At 36.5% G+C, this 20,661-nt stretch overlaps 1 long non-coding RNA gene across 1 annotated transcript in view; it reads right to left on the bottom strand.

The window, feature by feature from the left end:
- The window catches only part of LOC148595817 (uncharacterized), a 297,456-nt gene that overhangs the window by 178,248 nt on the left and 98,547 nt on the right, over positions 1-20,661 (bottom strand). The gene's annotated exons all lie outside the window — the stretch shown is intronic.

Raw genomic sequence — 20,661 nt, 5'->3', positions numbered from 1 at the left:
GGGCCTTAAGGTAAATTGTTAGTATACTTTTAGTACATGCTTAGTCACCTATGTGATAGGTTTTTATGTGTAATTTTCCAAGATGATTGCACATTTACTGGTTATGAACGATATATATGCATTTCAGCAATGTATGTTCAACAAGAGACAGGAAAACATCAAATTCTTCATTTATTACAAAACTGATGAAAATTTATCCATTTGTCCCCAATTTATTATACTGGAGAAAAATATTTGCCTTCCATTTTTAGCAAAGGACAAACTTTAAAATAGTTTGGTACTTGTTTTCCAGGACAATTTGCAAGCAGGCCAAAATAAATACTTGAAGTTATTGTATTTGCCAGTACACTGATTAAACAGACTGATAGAGAGGAAAATAGTATGAAATATATTGGATGCTCCAATGGCACTTAAAAATGAAAGTTCTCCTTTTACTGATGATAAAATCCTGTGAAGATAGAGAAGCCAAGGTACTGTAACTGACTTGTTGAAGGTAAACTTATAGCAAAACTGAATCTAACCTGCCACTTTTGGTCTGTAGCTTTTAGTCTTCATGAGAGTTAAATATTACTATTCTAAATATTAATATTTCAACTCTCCGAAATCTGGAAAAATAATGATAGTAACTTCACTGAGAACAAGAGTAGCCACCAGAAGTCCTGATATCCTTTTTGCTTTGTACAGAATCATCAATGAGGTGGATGCCTTTACTGGATATTAATTTTGCTGAGGAACACAGTCTCATTTGATCCTAATGGACCATGAAACCAACCAATCAAAAATTCTTTGTGCACATTGGTACAAATCATGAGATTTGCCATTGTAGCTTGCAGCACTGGTCTTGTGAAAATGCTGTAGAGATGCAACTCTACAGCCGAAAAATTTGACATTCTTCATTTTCAAATACAGCCATGTATGTTAAATATTTTTTTTACTGGGTTTACATTCAACCTGCAGTGCCAAAATAATCCTGAACAGTCTGTGGTCTTTATAGCTGTGCAGTGGAACTGCTATACGGAGCAAACCTTGTGAAATTCAGGCCCTGGAGCTCTGTACTTCAGAACTAACTGCTCTAATGAATGTAATTAACTGTGATAGATAAAATATTGAAGATAATCTCTGTTGGCTAAATCTAACACTTTCTGATTGTTTCTAAGTGGTAAGTGAATAGTTGACCTCAGGATGCCTCATTCAGCTGAGGAAATGAATGATGTTCACACAACAGCTTGCATGATTCCAGGTTCCTCCATCTGACTGTCTGTCTTCTTTGAAAGCCTCTCTGTAACATGCATATGCATTTCTAAATAATGTTCTCAAGTTTAAATAGTCACAAAGAAAGAATGTTTAAGGTAAAACTGACAATCAGAAACATTTATCACAATCAGAAATATTTATCAAGTTAGGAGTAAATGAACCGTGAAAGAAATAGATCCTAATGACTTAATTTCGTTCAAAAAACTCTGTTGTCCATGTTTTACTGGTGTGTATGTTCATGTTTATTAATAGAGATATTATTCCACACATTATATGCAGTGCTTAATGAAAAATCAGTATTTTTCTTAAGTTGTAAAAAGGAGAAATCTAATAATCTTTTTTTTTGGTGATGACCTTTCTTTTGTACTGAGATCATCTTCCCTATCATACTCGGGAAAAAGTATAAGATCCTAGAAGTTTTTTTCTGCGTTTGAAAACATTAGGCTTGAGATGTGATACAAAATAGTGTACTAAAGATTGAGTTATTTTCATTGAACACTAACAGAGAAATTAGTTTGGATAAAGCTTCAGTTACAGTTCAATAGTTCATTGATTCTTATTGTCTAAGACAACATTATAAGAGATTTTTGTTTTATTTAATGGCAGTCATGATTTCCTCCTACACTAATGAAAGCAAATAGGTATGGAAAGGAAGACAAATTTCATAACTAATTTCCATTACACAGGCACAGACTGGAAACAGAAATAAAATATAATTAGATCATTAATAAAGAGGTACTGTTCATGTCCTATACATCATACCAAATAAATAAAGGCAGAAAACCTCAGTTGTGGTGGTGGCAATATGAAGGATGGAATGTTTCTATGCACGAGAACCAGCCCTTCCTTTCCTTGTGTTTGCACATGTATGTGTATATAGAAAGCTATTCAGTGTCTCACTGCTAGTACATTCAGCATATATTGGATGTTTGAAGAAGAAATTCAGTATTTTTTTTTTCTGGCTATATGGATGAATAAAATGTTAAAGGAACATTATGCATCATTACTAAAACAAAAATAAAAATAAATAAATAAAAAGCTGATGTGCTCTACTGTGTGCGAATGGGAGCAGCTATTTTTCCAGGTAGTTACTGCTCTAGACCAAGGTGATTAGTTCTGAGAGATGATCTCTTGTTTTGAATTGGACTTAAATGTTTTCAGTTTAGCATCTGGCAAAGCAGCTAACAAGCTGCCAGTCACGTAGTCCCATATTAAACAACTGGGCAAGGAAGGAATCTTTTGAGTTGCCCAAAATATGTTCATTTCCATGTTTTTCTGTGATGATACCAGATGGAATAAAATACCAAGTTTCACAATACTGTGAGAACAGTCAGATTTTGTATTATATCCAGCACACTAAGAGAAAAACCTCTTGTTGTGATCTATCCTGCTCACTGTCCCAGATGCAAGCCAATTTGGTGACATTTAAGGTGTTTAACTCTAAAATATCCGGGGGGGGGGGGGGGGGGGGGGAAGACTAAGGACACAGAGACATTGCATTTTTCTGTTGCTTTTATACATAATAGCAACCATTTTCTAATAGGAAAAAAAGCTCAGTTTTTAAGTTTTTAAGTCAGAGCAGCACCCTAGGAAAGAAAGTTTCAAAACTAGCATGCAGCTGTATATACAGTTTGTAGTAGAATTGAGGTGTATTCTTTCATCAACAATCAGGCCACTACTGAAATGATATATTTGCTTATTATCAAATATTTGATATATTCACTTGTTATCAAATATTTACATTAGCTAAGGGTTTCCTGCACTAAACTGTCTCATAGACTCTTGGAGGAAGCATGTAGAATATTAGGTCTGTTTAGTTTATAATGTGAGTTGCATGGGTCACATTGTAGATAGGTGAAAAGGAACGGAGAGATAACAAATTAAGAAGTCCATTATCACAATGCAAGAGTAAAGATGCAACATTTCCTGGGAGAAAAAAAAAAGAAACACAAGAAGGAGTTAAAAAGTCATAAGAACTTACATATCGATGCATTACCATATGGAAAATGTTGTCAAAAGAAGAAATTAAAGCCCTTGGCTCAGTCACAGTCCAAAACAACTACTTGTGTAATTGAACTAGAAACTTAGAAGGATAAAATTTGTCATGCTTGAAACAACCATTTCATCCACTAACCAGACCAGGAGGAGTATAAAACAAACTCCGAGTTTTGGACATCGGGGAAACTCTCATCCAACTTTCTTCCAAGGCCCTGCTCAGAACAGCAGGGTGTCTGCCACATGTTGCTCTGGGAAGGATACCCAGGGATTTTATGTTGAACTACAGTGTCCGATGAGAAAAGAAATAGATTAAAAGATGTCCTTTTCCATAGTACTAGTACTGAGAAATTCCGATTTTAAAACGGAATCTAAAGGGAGAATTACTGCTCAGGAAAGGAATGGTTGATGACATACTTTGGCCTGTATGCAAAAGCCTTCTGTATTTGTTAGATAAGAGAGAAGCATAATTTTAGGGAACTTCAAAAACTTTCATAAAGTAAATTTTAGGTGAATATGCACAACACTGTTGAATATCTGCATAATTTTAACTACTAATATTTTCTTTTTATACTTATGTTCTCTGTTACCTTTTCACACATAAGTAGTATTACTTAAAAAATTGTTTTCATCATGCCAATATTCCACTGTGTTAAATGAACTAATGGTGAAACATAAAAGAGGTAGAAACCATGTTCTCTCTTTCAGTCACTGTAATAGCATTTTGCAAGGGTGACATAGGGATAATTGACAAAATAATTCTATTATTTAAAGGTATTTTTCCACATCTTCAGAATCAAGACAAACGTTTGTCTCAAATAATACATGTGACTCCTTAAAAAGTAGCTGGAACTGAAAACACTTTCCTTCCACCTGCTATGCATGTGCCACATGCAAACAGTAGAGCATACTTGGTAACACATGTGATGAAAATACCATATTGTGATTGCAAGTAAAATGTTAAAGCTAAAACTTTCCCAGAAAGTATCTTTAGATAAAAAAGTGTTAAAAAATAACATTTTTGTCTATACATCATAATGTATTTTTAGGCCAAGTTAAAAAGAGTGCTGCGGACCTTGTTATGCATCCTAACTGGGAATTTAGCAGCTTTGAGCATGTCCTGGGATAGATCAGAATTGTGTGGCATCTGGTAAGTAGAAAGCTAAGATTTAGTACTAGCTTCAGGCTTCTGTGTGTATTGTTAACCCTTATTTTGCAAACAGGGAAGCAAACATTCTTCTCTTCTGAAGGAAAATTCTGGGCCAAAGCACAAAGATTTTGGTAAATCATAGACATAGTAATATTTTTCTTCATAAATGATCGGCTCTGGTCACATTGTTGCTTTATAACTGTCCAGAAAACAAGAAGCTAAACTTTCTTACCTGAGTAGCAGCTTACTGGATGGGGGCTGATACTGTGTAAATATGTCCATCAACCCACAGATGGATTTAGTGGCATGAAAATTTGAAAGTAGGAATATGTGATATCCGCAAGGCCTAGTGAGAGGGACTGGTAGCAAGTGTTTAGGAAAATGCTTTATGTTACAAAATATAGGAGAAAAGAGAAATAGAGAATGTGTGTTTCTATGTGTGGGTCTATAAGATATTTTTTCCCTTACAAAAAAAAAGTTTAAAATGTTTATTTTATATTAAGTCACGTCAAAGAAACAGCTGACTTGATCAACTATTTCCTCTAAGAATGGAAATACTACACAAGTCTCTAGCATTAAACATGGATTTAATCCAGTCTAGCCTAGAGATGAAAGATGAACCGAGGCCCCAATTTCACAGCACACAACCTTTTTTCTTTGTGGATTCTCCTCTGTGACTTCAGATATAGTCTTCTTCCTAATACTTGCTATAAATGTTTAGTTTTAAGCTAAGTCAGCTGTCTGTTGGTGTAAGCCTCCTTGGGATTTCCTAACAGGAAGACATGGAGCCCTAACCTCACAGCTTTAGCAAGCTACTGTAAATCACAAGTCAGTAGTCTTGGATAAAAAGAAAGTTGCTGGTAGCAGAATGAGCATCATGAACCTCAGGGAAGTATAAAAATGCCAGGTGAAAATAGCATCCCTTTGATTTGTACTGGTTGGCAGTGTCTGCAGAGGTGCGGTGCCTGGGCAAGCTGATGTGAGCTAATCCTCTCTACAGACTACCTGATAGGAAAGTTTGATTGCTGGCTTTCTGCATATACTTTAAGGCAAACTGTGTTAATAAAGTATTTATTTTTCTTAAAATAATTGGCTTGCTAGTGTTATTTATTGCTCTTTTTAAGTACTGTGTTATGAAGAACAGTTGCAGAAGACTGGCACTCACTTTTACCCTGAGCTCAACCCCTTACTTTTACTGCACTTGCAATAAACCCAAGCATGGCCCTAAGCATTAAATATTAAAAAGTTAAATATTAAAGAGTTAAAGAGTTAAATATAAATAAGGTGGTTGTTTGGCAAGAGGGCAGTCTTTATGGGTTAAGAATTGTGGAATGAGTTGTCTTCCCTCCGCAAACAGAAAGAGATGAGAAAGAAATATTTGTGGTTTACTGAGATATTTAGAGCTTTCTGTGAAATGTGCAAACTGTGTAACATCTCATTGCTGTTTTGATATGAACATTTCACACTTTCAGGAAGGCTTATTGAAGTCTTCTGAGGTGTAAAATGAGAGCTAAGATGTTAATAAATAGAGAAAAGAAACATACGTTTGCTGCTTAGGTTGGTAGAAGGGAGAAATTGCCTTTAAAATACCACTGTCTTGAAAATGGAATTTGTTTTAGTAAAGCATTACGATGGGCGAAGGGTAAAAAAGAGGAGGGAGAGCAGAGACTTTTCCATGCCTCCCTACTGTAGATTGCCTGATTCCCTATTAACAGCCCTTGCGGACGCAGGCATCTGCAGAGGGAAAAATGCCCCAGGAATTAACAGGAACTGGTGGCACAGGGAGCCAGTGCAGCATCCTGAACACCTACCTGCTTGTGGCACATGGCTGTGGCAAGGAGGCATAGGCATTTTGGATGTCTTACTGCAAGAGGCTGGATGACCAGCTTTAGTTAGAAAATGTATGGATTTTGGAAAGACCTACATAAAGCAAACAATGAATTACCAAACTTCATGTATAATTTGTGCTAGTTTCTACATGGCATTCACAACCCTTACTTCTAGAGCAAGGTCAATGACTTGTAGAGAAGGTGATGGAGGAAGAAGTCAAGTAACGCCTATTAAGCCTCTTCCTGGAAATGTCAATCTGAGATTGTCGCAGGCAGAGTGTGTTTCGCAAAACCAAAATATGTTTTATGGTAGAGATTTGTATCATGGTGCCAATATAAAGAATTAGGCTGAATTAATGTGACCTCTTAAAAGGTTCTGATTTAATTAATGGTGGTCAATCCATTTCTGTAATATTTTAAAAGATGGAACTGTAGGTATATTTTTAAATATTTTTGTCTTGTGATTATAACCTATAGGGTTTTTTTTTTTAATTATTTTTGCTTCTTCCACTTATAGTAGGAATTACCTCCAAGTTTAATTTTAAAATCCTTCTTTACTTGTACTTGCAGAAAGATTTTCTTCTGCTTTCAAAACATATTTAGTCACATAACAGTCTCTGTTCGATTCTTTTAAAATCCTAGCGTTCTCCTCCTTTTCTGACTGTTTATAATTTTTTTGTGTCTTCTTGTGAAATCTTATGCCTTTAATCACTCGATTGGAGGATCCAGGAAATGAGACCCTTACTAGCAGGCCATGTGTCGCCTGGAAACAGAGACGTCATAGTGATGCCTACTTTTTACCATGCTTAACATTGTGAAAATGTCTTCATGCACTTATGTATGATTGCATGGTAAACTTTGCCCAGAAAGTAAGACAGCGCTTTTGGTATTCTTTCTTCAGGCCACATTTCCTCTACATTTCTCATTAAAAAGAAATGATGCAGTTTAGTCCCAAAGTTTGACTAAATGCAGTAGGTTGACAGAGCTGATTTGTGTGTATTTGTTTTACCTTTAAATGATTTTAGAAGTTCAATATCTTCCTTTCTGCTTTTTCAGCACTATGTTGAAAAAGGGCTTTAAGACATTTTTCTAAAGACACAGGTAAAAAGGACATAAAAGTAGAACTCCAAGAAATCTAATTTCATAGGACCACAGAAGGTGAAATCGGAAGAATTGCCCAGTATCCTAGCCCAAAACAACATCAACTAGACCTATCCTCAGCCTGACAAATGTTCCCCTAATTTTCCATTGTCCTTAATCTCCATATGACAGCAGATGACAGATCAAGAGGACCTCCAGATCCTCTGAAAGCAAGAGATTTTAGAGCTTCACTCTCCCTGACAGTGGGATGGTTTCTCTATATGTCTAACAAATGCCCTTGCTATAATTCAATCTCTTCAACTGATTATCATGGAAACTCAGAATAACTCAAGCTGCAAGGGAATTCTGCTGATACCTAGCCCACCTCTGCTCAAAGCAGAGACAACTGGTTTAATGCCATGTCCCACCTAGTTTTGAATATGTCCAGTAATGGACTTCTCACAACCACTTTGTGCAACTTGTTCCAATATTTCACCACCCTCTCAGTGAGTTTTTTTTTTCTTTTTTTTCATATGCCTAATGGGAATTTCCCCTGTTCTAACTTGTGTCTTCTGCCTCTTTACTCTGTGCCTCCAGGGAGAGCCCGGCTGCACTGGTCCTGAACGTTCCCCCAGGGGAATACCCACATTCAGAGCCATGGCAACACCGTTCGTATTTCTTATGTACCTCAGTGTGTCTGCGGTGGAGATGTCTGAATCTCTCTGGTCCTTACCCCATCCCTTCTGCATTCATCTGGCATCCCTTATCCTCCATCTCAGGACAGGCACATCTCTGCCCTGCCCCTTGTTGTAGCCAGGCAAACAATATCAAGGAAGTCATATATCCCTTAATTTGCTTATCTTAATTTGCTTTCACATGTATTGCTGTTGGCAGACCTTACCTGCATCCGTAACATGTCCCATCCTCTCAATGTGACTGCTTTTTAGAGCTGTTTTCCTCACTGACATATTCTTACTGTATGCTAGGAAAATAGCACCATATTTCATGCTCCACAACATTTATCAGTGGTGTTAAAAAATCAATGAGAAGTTTGGAAGCTAAATGAGAATTGGAAATGCAGCTGTTCTGTTAAATTTGGGCTCATATGTTTCATATCTTTTCCTCTTCTGAATCATTTGTTACTGACTCTATTGCAGAAGTACACTGATCGTGCTAGAGCAACAGTCTCATTTGGCATAGGAAATCCTACAAATTTTTGTGGCTTCCAGGTTTAATCTTTTTCATTTCAGCCTTCTGATTCCTCATAGTCTTTAATGGATACAGAAATACTTAGCAAGTGTAACATGCCACAGAATATACATAAAGTGAATTTCCTCTGTACATAAGCAAAAATAGATGGACTAGGAAGGGCTTTTACTATGAGCTGCATCCATAAATCTACAACATAATACATAAGATAAACTGGATGCTTTAGATCCTGTTGTAGATTCACTGAACACTTTTCTCCTTGTTAGCCAATCTCTTTTCTTTCTTTTTACTCAACAGAGACCTGCTTCTGTTTACTTCCACATGAGCTATATGCACTGAAACCAAATCTTGCATTAAACATGCTACAGTGCTATTTTTCAAGTCTGAAGTTTTCTTTCTGATTTTCAGTTTTCTGGTTGACAGCTTGCCAGAAACATCCCTCAGTGAACACTAACTTACTACTAATTATGACAGCTGACAGAAAGAGTTCATGACTCTGCTTTCATTTTTGTAAACAGCTAACAGAGCTCACCACATTTCAGTAATTAGCTTTTTTTTTGCAAGAGGAGGCAAGCATGAGATCTGTCTGGGTTTGTTTGGACCAAATGTACTTTTTACGAGAATGTACTGTTTTGTGAAAAGAGAAATTCTTTGTAATTTTTTTCTCTTTTTTTGGCTAAAACTTTTCTGGGAGAGACTTCTTAGGGCAGGATATAAATTTTTAGTGAAAATAAACATAGCAGAAGGGCTGTAGTTCAGATGCTGAATGCTTAGTCGGGATGTGGGAGACAAAATTTAATCACAGAGTGAAAACTAGCTGGGTTTGAAAGAGACCTCTGGAGATAATCTGGCCAAACTATTCTGCTCAAGCAGAATAAAACCTGCTAGAGCAGGTTGCCCAGGACCCAAGTTGAACCAGCTAATGGGCTTCTTTGCTGCAAGGTCCTATTGCAGGTCCACTTGGTGTCCAACAGGATCCCAGCTGGTCAGACTCCAGCCTGCAGTGGTGCCTCAGGTTATTTTTTCCCAGGTGCAGGATTTTGCCGTTCCCTTTGTTGAATTTCATGAGATTCCTCTCTGCCCATCTCTCCAGCCTGTTAAAGTCCCTCTGAATGGCAGGAAACACCTCTGTTGTCTCATCCACTATTCCCAGTTTGTATCATCAGTAAACATTTGGTCCCATTATCCCAGTCATTGGTGCATTTGGTCCCATTATCCCAGTCATTAATGAAGGTGTTAAATAATATTGGCCCCAATATCGACCCTGAGGGGACACCACTAATGACTGTCCTCCAGCTGGATTTCCTGACAGTGATCACAACTCTCTGAGTGTGGCAATTTAGCGAGTTTTCAGTCTGTTTTACTGACCGCTTAGCTAGCTTGTCTATGGGAATTTTACAGGAGCAGCCAAAGTCAAAAGCCTTACTGAAGCCGAGGTATACAACATCCACTGCTCTTTTCTCATCTACCAAGCTAGTAATACAGTTGAGGTATACAGGCCCTGGAACATGGATCTCCTACCACCCTATCTCCATGAAGGTGATTATCTTCACCTCTGAATGACCTCATTTTCTTTTTTCATTCTCCTTAGCAAAGGCAGTGACCCAGAAAATGCACAGGATATTAAATGGACTTTGTGCTCTGTAGACCTCTTCTCTCTTCTCTGGAGATATGAGATCCAGGAATAGCTCATGCCATGAGAAGGATGAGTAGAATTGGGACTCAGACATGATATATTATAGTACTAGGGCTAGGAGGGTAGGTGGCAGATGGCGCTTTGCCTTTTTTCTGAGCTGCTTTGAAAATGAGACCTGCTCAGGTAGTCACTCCTTTCTAAGATCAACATGGTCAGGCTGTGTCTGACGTGGAGCAGGAGAGAGGCTGCAACATGGTGCTGTGAAGAGTGAGATGCAGCTCAGCTCAAGGGGTGTGAGAGAGGAACCAGCTGCATGAGCAGTTCTATGAGTGTGGGAGGCTTGTCAGTTCTACATTTCAAGATTTTTTTTCTTTCTCTTTTCCTTTCTCTTCTTGAACATTTTCAAGTGGTCTCAGTTTTATTCCTCGCTGCAGATTGCACACTTGTTTTTCAGACAGCCAGAGTAGCTGTTTCTAGTTAAGCAAAAAGTTCTCTTTTTCCAGTTTTGATCTTTATTTCCTATTTTGCTGGTAAGAGTTCATGTGGGCAACATCTAGAGTATCTGAGATTTGATCATGTAAGAATTCCTGTTTCATTCAAAGCACAAGACTGCTGGGCATAAGTGAGAGTGCAGAGCCTAGCTCTTCCACACTCTATAGTTAATTTGTTTCCTACATGTGGAGCTAAACTATGTCCATGAGAAACTTGTATTGATGGAAATGGGCTGTGAATTCCAAATTTTGTTTAACAAAAGCTATTGATATATTTGTGAGGCTAGTAAGGTTTTGTCCCTTAAAAAGCACACATTCAAGCTCTTCAATTAGCAGCTCCAGGAGTGGTAAGATGACCCTGCAGGTGTCTTGGATGGGGACTTTGGAAACCAGAGCCCACTGCCGGATGTGATCACAGATACTTGCTGGAAGATCAGGAAAATCCCATGTGGGCAAGTTTTGCAAACTGTTTTAAAGAAGATCAGTTTGGAAATTCTAGGGCAGCTCACCCTTCCCCCCACCCCCGACCATGCAGTGTAGAGGCTGAATGACAGAATGCTTTAAAAATAACACTGGAGGCATATGTGTGTTTCTTAATACCTTTGCAAGCATGATTTCTTTATAAATACCTTTATCTTAACAAAAGTGCTAGTATTATCACCTCCTGTTAGCAGAAGAAATTCTCCTGTTCTAGGTCAGGCTGATCTTGCCTTGGACTTACCTAGATCCACCTTGTGTGGTGATGTTGCTGTGAACTCTGCTGTGAGCTCTGAACTTGTTCAGAGACTAAGTGGAGACCTGGTATGAATAAACATAGAGACCAAACCATGGAAAAGTCTGTTTTCTTCTTTTTTCTGAGAACAGGAACATAATCTACATATGACGGTCTCGCACCTTAGAGAACTCATGTACTGTATAGGGGTAAGTGGATTCCTAGAAAATATATCTGGCAATTTAAGACCCTATTTTTTCTTTTTTTTTTTACTTGGCCCAGTTTTCATTACAAGTGTGTGTGAGGATATAGCTAGCATGTGTTGTGAGGGGAGGAATGGAGAAGTTTGTGTTTCCATCATTTTCATTTGCTCAGTAAATTAAAGGAAAACGAATCTCCTGTGTAGGACAAGTTGTGGTTCAGAAGCATCTGAAATGCAACAGAAATTCTGTTACATCATTCATATTTGGGACTGAAATGATGTCTGAAAACAACATACTAATCAACATAATTTAGTAATTGTTTGAGCTAAATAAGAGAAATAGCATTTTAATCCTTCCAAGAAATTACTGAAATCAAGGACAGTATATTCATCAAAGGGGATAGCTGCCTTTTAATATTTGTTTAAAATGTTCTAAAACATGCATCTCTGAAGGCTCCTTATGGTGTTTATTCTCCCAAATGCTGCTGTGTTATTTAGTTTGCCATGGCGATTTTTTATAGAGCTTCAGAAGTACATAATTTTGTCCACATTTTTGCCTCCTATGTGACTTTCAAAGAGATGCTGCCATAAGTCACAGGTGCATACAACAGTTCAGATAGACAATACATGTGTGTCTAGATCTCTGCATGCACTGAGGTGGCCCTGGATATGTTTTGGGTACCCCTGAAGCTTTCTGCAGGCCTTGAGAACCGTCTCATTAATTCCATACCATCTGTCACACGTGGTTCACCCTCCACATAGCGCACAGTAGAATGAGATTTTGAGATAAGAGTCAGAAGTCAGCCATGAGCTATTGTTCCCAATTTGTTAGAGAATTCTTTCTTTAATAGCTTGAGGGCTTTGAAAAATCTTGTTGTACTCCTTACCTCACTACCAAAGTGAATAGATAGCAGTGCAATTATGGACCCTGATTCCATGAGATAATGTAGAGTCATAACAATTTGAGTCATCATGTTTTAGACATGCTACATAGAAATTAATATGGTAGAAACAATTTGGGTGTTCACTCTTCTCTGTTTTCTCATCCTTCTCTTTAAGAATGAAAAATGCATCCTTTAATCAGAAGATGGCTATTACACTTAAAAATGAACAGTTTCCAAGTGTCTCCTATAGAGACTTTGACTTCTTTTTCTATATATTTTTGGTTTTAATAGCATACCTTAACCAAAGAACTGACAAATGATCACGAATCAGAAAAACCTTAGGACAGCTTGTCAAGTATATAGAGCAAAGAGAACAGGTACTAACAGATGTCTTCAACATTAACCTCTGGTTGAGTACAGCAGTTAAAAACTAGTATATTTATATGATTTATTTTTCTCTACCAAAATACTCCATCATGCATCTCCAATCATAAGTCTGAAGTTAGTGTGACATTAATAAACTAATAGCAATCATTTTAAACATACATGCCCATTTTTTTGTTGGTCTTTATGGATTTCTAAAGGCATGAGGATCTCCAAAAGCTGATATTTAACAATAAAATAAACATTTATTATTTCAGCTTTGCCAACCACATTTTGCATCCATCAATAATTTATCCAAAACAGTTGAAAAAAAAAGTTATTCTGATAATATTTTTAATTTTCTGTCTTTCAAGGGATATTTTATAATAAATTACATACGTTGTAACTGGAATGACATTAACTCATTTCTTTATTTAGCTTGTATACCAGTTTTATCATTTCTATCTGTTATTATAATGTCTTTCCTGACACATATTCTTTACTTAAATACTTATTTATGCTTGCTGATGGAAAAAAATTGCTAAAGCTTAGTACTGATGTCTACTGCCTTCCCTGTCTATTCATTTGTTCCTATTCTGGGCACAGTTTCTTCCTTGATCTGCATCATCAATATTCTTGGAATGGTGGTCTAATGGATGGAACAGCGAAGCAAATGTTTCTCTTAATCTATGCATGTTTTTCAATTGTAGAATTGCTATTCTTCAACAGGGTATATATAAAATTCAACAGTCAAAGCTGGAACATGAGAGAATAATCTAACTAACAAGAAAGAAAATTACAGAAGATGAAGCCATGATTTATTTCAAGACATACAGTCAATGACATATCCTGGGATTTTTATTCTGAAGCAGCAGATTTCATTAATGAATGTTTGTGGCACTATTTGTGTTTTTTTGCAGGATCAGAATATCAGTTTCATTTCTCTGAATTATTAAATTATTAAATTCTCTGAATTATTAAAGTCCAATATTGATAAAAGACCCTCAGACTTATAAACCAGACCATTCATGCTCTGAATACTTTGTCCAGTATTGGAGATCTTTACTGATTTTTTTCAGTAAAATATGTAACCTAATTGAATTTATTATCCCAAAAGATAGTTGAAAGTTGTTCCTGTTGTGTCCTGGCCAAGCTTTCTGGTTGCTTTTCTTATGAAAGGTTGTCCTTAAATGAATTGTAGGAAAGCACTTAATCTGTAAGAGAAGTCTTTATTATTTTTTCTGCCATATTTAATAAACAATTGAATAAGAGATATGTATGATAAATTTATTCAAGAACAGAGACCAGAGTACATGCGCAAAGGCTAACTTTAGTCAAGTGGGACTAATCAACTTAGGTTTCTTCAAGCAGCTACAGAGCTAAAGCCATTCTGAACCATTCTTAGGAGAAACTTGCCTCATTCCTCTGAATGCAAGGGCAGACTAAGGAAACTAAAGATTTCATATGGCCTGTTAGCCTTTGCCTTCTTGTATGCAAAGGCAGAACGTGAGAGGAAGAGCTGCCCTTTATAAAGAGCGTGATTTCAATAAAGATACAAGGCTAAATCCTGATCAGGACTAAAGAAGAATGTGATAAAGTGCAGGCTATACACTGCTATGCAGGTTGCCTAGGCAATTTTCAATTATTTTAACTGCAAGAACAGGTGGCACTTTCCTGGTAAATGCATTTAGTTAGGTGTTTCTTTTTATTACTACCATGAAACTAATGGTGAGAATATATGCCTTTACCAAGGTCTAATGAAAAATAAGTTCCTAGAGAAAAAAAGAATATGAGGAATAAAAAGCTGAGCACACATTACTCAGGTAAGTTATTAAGTCAATAAATTTTGTCTTATTTGTAATGAAGGGCATGACAAGACAAGCAAGGATAGGGCTGATATAAGTACTAGATAATTCTGAAAACTTCCAGCTGACAGGTACAAAATGTTGTGTTTTAATATCTGAGGCCAGATGCATGTACATAAAGTAAGGGATGTCAACAAAAAATCTTTAATGGAAGGACTAATGACTTTTTGATCCTTCTAAGGCTAACAGTGGTGATATTGATGTCACTGTGATTGCTGAAGTAGATCTTTACATGCATAATATAATATAAAATAATATAACATAAAATAACATAATTTGGGAAATATGACTCTTAAAAGAACTTAAAAATTGTCTACGAAAAACAAATCTATTCGAATTCTGGAAGTTTTGATGTAAGGAATTCTAGAAGTTTTGAGGGATTTTCTGTTTAACAACTGCACATACTAATAGAAAAACAACTTTTCTTGAGACCATATTGGTGCAAATAAACTCACACTATTCCCCCAGGAAAAATGAGTGGAATTTTCTGAACTGCTGTGATTTTAATCTTAAAATATTCATACATGAAGAGACAGTACCAGAAATATGACCATACATTCTAAGTAGATTTTTTTTCCAAAGCTGTGTACCTTAATGAAACATTTAATTTGTATGAGAACGTTTCCCATTTCTAAGTACACATCAATGACCATATCCAGACTGAGGAACAACTGACTAAGCAATTGCTCTGAAGAAAGATCTAGCAGTATAACAGATCTCTAGGTGTATTCATTCAGGGATGTGATATTGCAAAAAGAGGCAGAACTTGTGCAGGCCATGTACAAGCAAGAGTATAAACCGATACCATTCGAAGTAAATCTTCTCCCTCAATAGCTGTATTTTTTCCACTGAATACTCTGCCCAGTTCTGGACCAAGAAGCATGTGAAATAACTGGAGCAAATCTAGGAAAGAGTATTGGATATGAGGTCTAAAAAAACCTACTAAATTAATTTGCTTTGTTTACATCAGCGAAGAAAGATTAAGAAGGGTGTTACCATTTATGAAGAGCCACTTCAAAGAGAAAATGAAATATTTTATGTGAACTTTGAAAATGCAATGGAAATTTATAAACTTCTGCAGGATATCTGGGGAGGATGCAGAATCCCTGTCACTGGATTTCTTCAAAAGCAGGTTTTTGAAAAGCAGCAGGTAACCTAGCTTCTTTAGCCTCAGAGAGGAGGCCAATTGAAGTCCATTTCCAGCGTAATATTCAATAATCATTCAATAATTTCTATATGGCAAGATGTTTGTCAGACATTGTGCAATATTATACTTTTCAAACTAGTTAGCTTCATGGTGAATTTACATAAAAATGGGTCAGATCTTTGACTAACGAAATTACCATTACTGTCATATTGAATTGTGCTTACTATTCATGAGAACTCTTTGACATACAGTAGCAGTGTTTGGTTACAAGCCCATCTGATTTTTTTCTCACATAAAGTACAGTGGATGGGAAATTCTGTTGTGCACTGATGAAAGTAAAATAAAAATCAATCTTTTTTAAAAGGATCAGGATGAGTTTCTGTATTAAATGGTCTTACTAAATAACTCGGTTATCAAGAGCATGCAGTCTATAATTTGAAGATGTTGATATTTAACCAGAGAAAATGTAAATCATAAGTCAAATAATGTTTCTGATTTTCATTATGATTTACTCAGTTGTTGGGAATTTGACTTATATAAAGAATACTGGATCTGACCTGAGATTTTTCATGTGCTACTGAAGCTCTTTCTGAATTCCTTCATGCAAGTCCAGAAAATAAACTGAAAGAAAATAACTTTTGATATGTGTTGTTTAGAACATGATGCACTTCAACACAGATATTTGTACTAGAATTAAGACAGCCTTAATTTGGTTGTACTTAATTTACTCTGAAAATGAATTATAACATATCATATTGATGCTACTTCAATTTCAGATGAAACTGTCCACTTAGAGATTTAGCACTGTTAAATCTGAATCAGATAAATTAACTTACAATTTAAATATGTTTGAATGTATTAAACTGTAAGTTAATTTATCTGATTCAAATTAAATTTCTGAGTAGCCTTGTATTGTCAAGCTCTCTCTTAAAGCTGATTGTGTAAAGTCTGCAATAGTTTGTGCAAAAATTACTGAGAATAATGCATATTCATATATCCCTTAGAGGACCTCAGATCTTGTTAGCTGGTGTGGTACTTGCAAACTGCATTTTGTCAGCTTTCTTCCTTTTTCCTAGCCTGAATTGCATTAGGCTTGACAGGAAAGTGAATTACAATCTTCAGTGACAATGTATTGTATATTTATGAAGCCTGTGTAAATCTTCTCCATAATTTCCAAGCTCCTTTCTGTATTCAATGCCTTGTAGGAAAATCAAGCATGCATCTACAGTCTTCTATTGATTTATTTTTTTCATTCTTTCCTGAATTGTTAGTATCTTAGTAATTTCTTATTTACATCAATAGAGCTGTAAAGAGATCATCAGAACAGCTGTGACCAAGCTGTGATCCATGAGTTCACCTTTATCTATATTTCCAAATCATTCATAAAACCTGTTACTTGCAGGTGACCTTGCCCCAAATATTATGAGTTTTATTTCTTACATCATAGCCAGAAGTCATGTTTTGGTCCTTGGAAGTCTTCACTAGTTTCAGTTCATGTTAGTCTACTGCCACTGGTGGAAAAAAAAAAAAAAAAAAAAAACACTGGAAAAAATCACTGGAAATATGACGGATTTGAGAAGCTGAGAAGAGCTGTGCCAAATGTTAGGAGATCTTCTAAAGACTTCAAGAGGCTTAGATTTCACAAATTCCTTCTTCCTTTTTCAAAAAAATTTGGTACATCTTGCATGTTCCTCTGTCATAGAACGATTAATTTCTCCTTCCAGGATATATAATCCCATGCAAATGATCAGCAGAGATTGGGCAACTGGTTCCGAGAAATCATCAAATTTTTGTTTGAGTAGAGAGAGATGCTTTGAACTGGAATCTGAAGATCAGGGTCAGTGAGTTTGGGTAAGATCTCATTTCTAACTCCATTAGATATTACTTCTGCTGTATAATCTTGTTTTCTTAAGAATAGTGTTCGCTGTCTAAGGGTTGTTTCTCAGTGCGTAAAAGATCCTGCATTCATCTTTTCCTCAGTTTTTGCATCTGCAAAGCTAGACTAATAAATCTTCAAGTTTGCAGATGTTGCTGTTTTAAAATCTCTGAAAGCTCTGAAATTCGCATAAGCATTCTTACATTGCTTCAATAAGAAATCTCCTTTACTACCTCGGAATCAGGAATTTTCAGGAGCAGTCATGACTTGCCAAAACTCATCCATCAATGGTCATGCAGTATCTGAGCACAGACTGAAGGTCCTGCTGCAGAGGCTGCTGCCAACTGTCATCGAGGCTTTGCTAATACTGCTGAAAGCAAATGCAAAAAGTTTATTGTCAGTGTTAGACAAATCCGTTATGAAGGGACTGCTGGGGAAATGATTAGAAAAACAAGCCCTCTGATCTGAGCCCAGTATTTAGTACCAGTGTTCTCAACAATGCTAAAACCTTGCAGTTATGTTCTCAAATTCTGTTCTTTCTTCAAGGCTGAAAAAGTACTTGAAAGTCTTAAGCAATCGACCTTGGTTCTTTTTCTCAAGTGGATACATGGCCAAGCTGAGTTGAGAGGTATTAAAAAAAAAAGATTGAAAACATACCGGGGCAGCTTTTGTTGGATAAAGACTTTGGTCCCAAGGAAGTACATATTCTTATTTCTGTGTGCATTTATATCCATTCTCTGGTTTCTGAGGGATCTTCTAATGTTGCAGTGGTTTTATATATGAGGTTAAAAGAAAATAAATGGTTACATTCAAGGTTTGAGTCATTCAGCAACTTCAGTCTATGTCATTAAGCCTAAATATTACTTTAGCCTGTAAGAATTGACTTTGGGAAAGATTTAGCCTTACCAATTCTTCTTAGGAAAGCAGTCAACAAATGGAAGTCGCTGTGTGATTTCAGCTCATTTTCAGGAGAGGTAGGCAATGCATACTTGCGAGTTACTGCATCTGAGTTATAATGAAGTTCTTAAGTTGTCAGCTTCTGGTCTTGGGTCAAAAGGTCTTGGGCTTTGCAAGCTGAGCCTTGCAACCCTGATTTTTAGGTATGTATTTTATACAATGGTATCTTCAGTTCTGTTGAGGGTACTACATGTTATATGGTGAAAGTTCCTCATTTGGAGCCAAAGTATCTCTGGGCTCCATGGACTTTTACTATTCTTTGGCTAGCCTTCTCTTAAAATGACAATCCAGGTAAATTCGTTCTTAGGAAAGAGTTGAAGTCTTTCAGTTCACTTCCATTCTGTGTAAGTCATTCTAGGGATGCGACATTTACTTAGATCAGGACTTCCATAAATCTTCCTTTCCTGAGGGGCTGGAAATAGCCCTCAGCTTTCAAGGTAGGCACTAAACAGTATGCTACATTCTGTGGCTGCTTTAGATATGTTCTTACTCTGTGTTTCATGTGAGAAAAAGATTGAATAATACAGCGACAGAGATAGGTTGTCAAGTAAGGACAGAAAATCATGTTCCTTTCCTAAGAGAGCTGCCTAACAACTAAAGTTTGTCATGTTTCTTTTACTCTTTCTGAGCCTTTCTGATTGAATCTTCAAAGTAAAATAGCTTTCCTGCAGTGGCCTAACCACATCGCTGAGGTCTAGACTATTTGGTCACCAGGTTTAAAACCATTAGGAAAATATGACAGTTACATACACATATATACAATGTTTGCATCCCTTTTTCTGGAATATCATGACAGGAAAAAACTACCGTTTTACCAACCCATGTTATAGCACATGAATTGTGGCATACCTTTAAGTCCTGCACAATTATCTGAAACCTTTTGAGACCGAGTACAGAGCTGCTAGCACAGAGAACATTCATATATGCAGAAGATGTTTTATAGAAGAAATATATGACATACATGTACTTTTCCTACTTTTCCTCAGATTCTGAGTTTTTATTACAAAAAAAGTCCCAAAGAAAAACGTTTCAGCTAAATAAACTTGAAATCTCTCTTCTGATGGAGGTACCCAATGACTAGCTGTGCTAATTATAGTATTTAAGGAAGTCTGGGATCCATGTAAAATTGGATGATTGGCAGTTAATGAAAGGGGGGGGAAACTAAGATAAGACTCTACAGTTTAAGAATAACTGAGGACTGGAATGAGCAACATATGACAGCAGTGAAGAGAGACACAAAGTTCACCTCCTAATACAGACATAAATGAGTGACTTCAGATCTGGCAGAAAGGAATGCAGCTTATTCTAAAAGTAGCAGCTATCTTATGTTTGGAAAATGACTTCCTGTAAGAAGAGATAGTATAGTAATGAGGAAGATCCCAGGCAAGAAGAAAATTATTCCTTGTAATAATTAACACAAATAAAATATTTATTTTTATTTTTATTAACACAAAAGTTTATTTTAAATACAGAATAATTCAGTATTCTCTGGCTTCTGTAATTAGCTTGAAAGGCAGGCACTTTGTTTCCCTCATTCTGATATCAGACTTGACTCTAAATAAATAAATTTGGAAAGGAGATGCTTTTATATAATGTGGTGCTAGAAACAAAGGAAAGGAAGCAAAGTGTAAAATCTGACTTCTGTCCTTAGTAGACAACAGAGTGGGGCTGAATCCTTCCCACAGAAGCCCCATCCCTCAAAGAGATGTATTACATGGTAAGACATGCAAAATTAAAAATTGAAAAATGAACCTTGATGAAGGCATTCACACAGTATTACTTCCAGTGTTTAAGCCTCTGTGTTAAGAGTGACTAGAAGGATGCTGCTAGGGCCTTCAGAATTCTAGCTGGGTATTTCAGTGTTGTTACAAAAACCTGAGGTTTCAAGAGCAGGTGTCTCAGAGTGAAATAAGTATCACAGTATCTTCTGCAGCATTTCAACTGGAAGAATCATGTTGTCTGAGAAAACCATTTTCCAAAGTGGTATGCTGAAGAATAACAGACTTACACA

Source organism: Tinamus guttatus, unplaced genomic scaffold (genome assembly GCF_059628265.1).
Source record: "Tinamus guttatus ecotype Peru unplaced genomic scaffold, ASM5962826v1 Tinamus_guttatus_pri_ptg000056l, whole genome shotgun sequence".
Taxonomy (NCBI): Eukaryota; Metazoa; Chordata; class Aves; order Tinamiformes; family Tinamidae; genus Tinamus; species Tinamus guttatus.
Note: the sequence above shows the minus strand (reverse complement) of the source record. Positions and strands in the feature narration are given on the sequence as shown.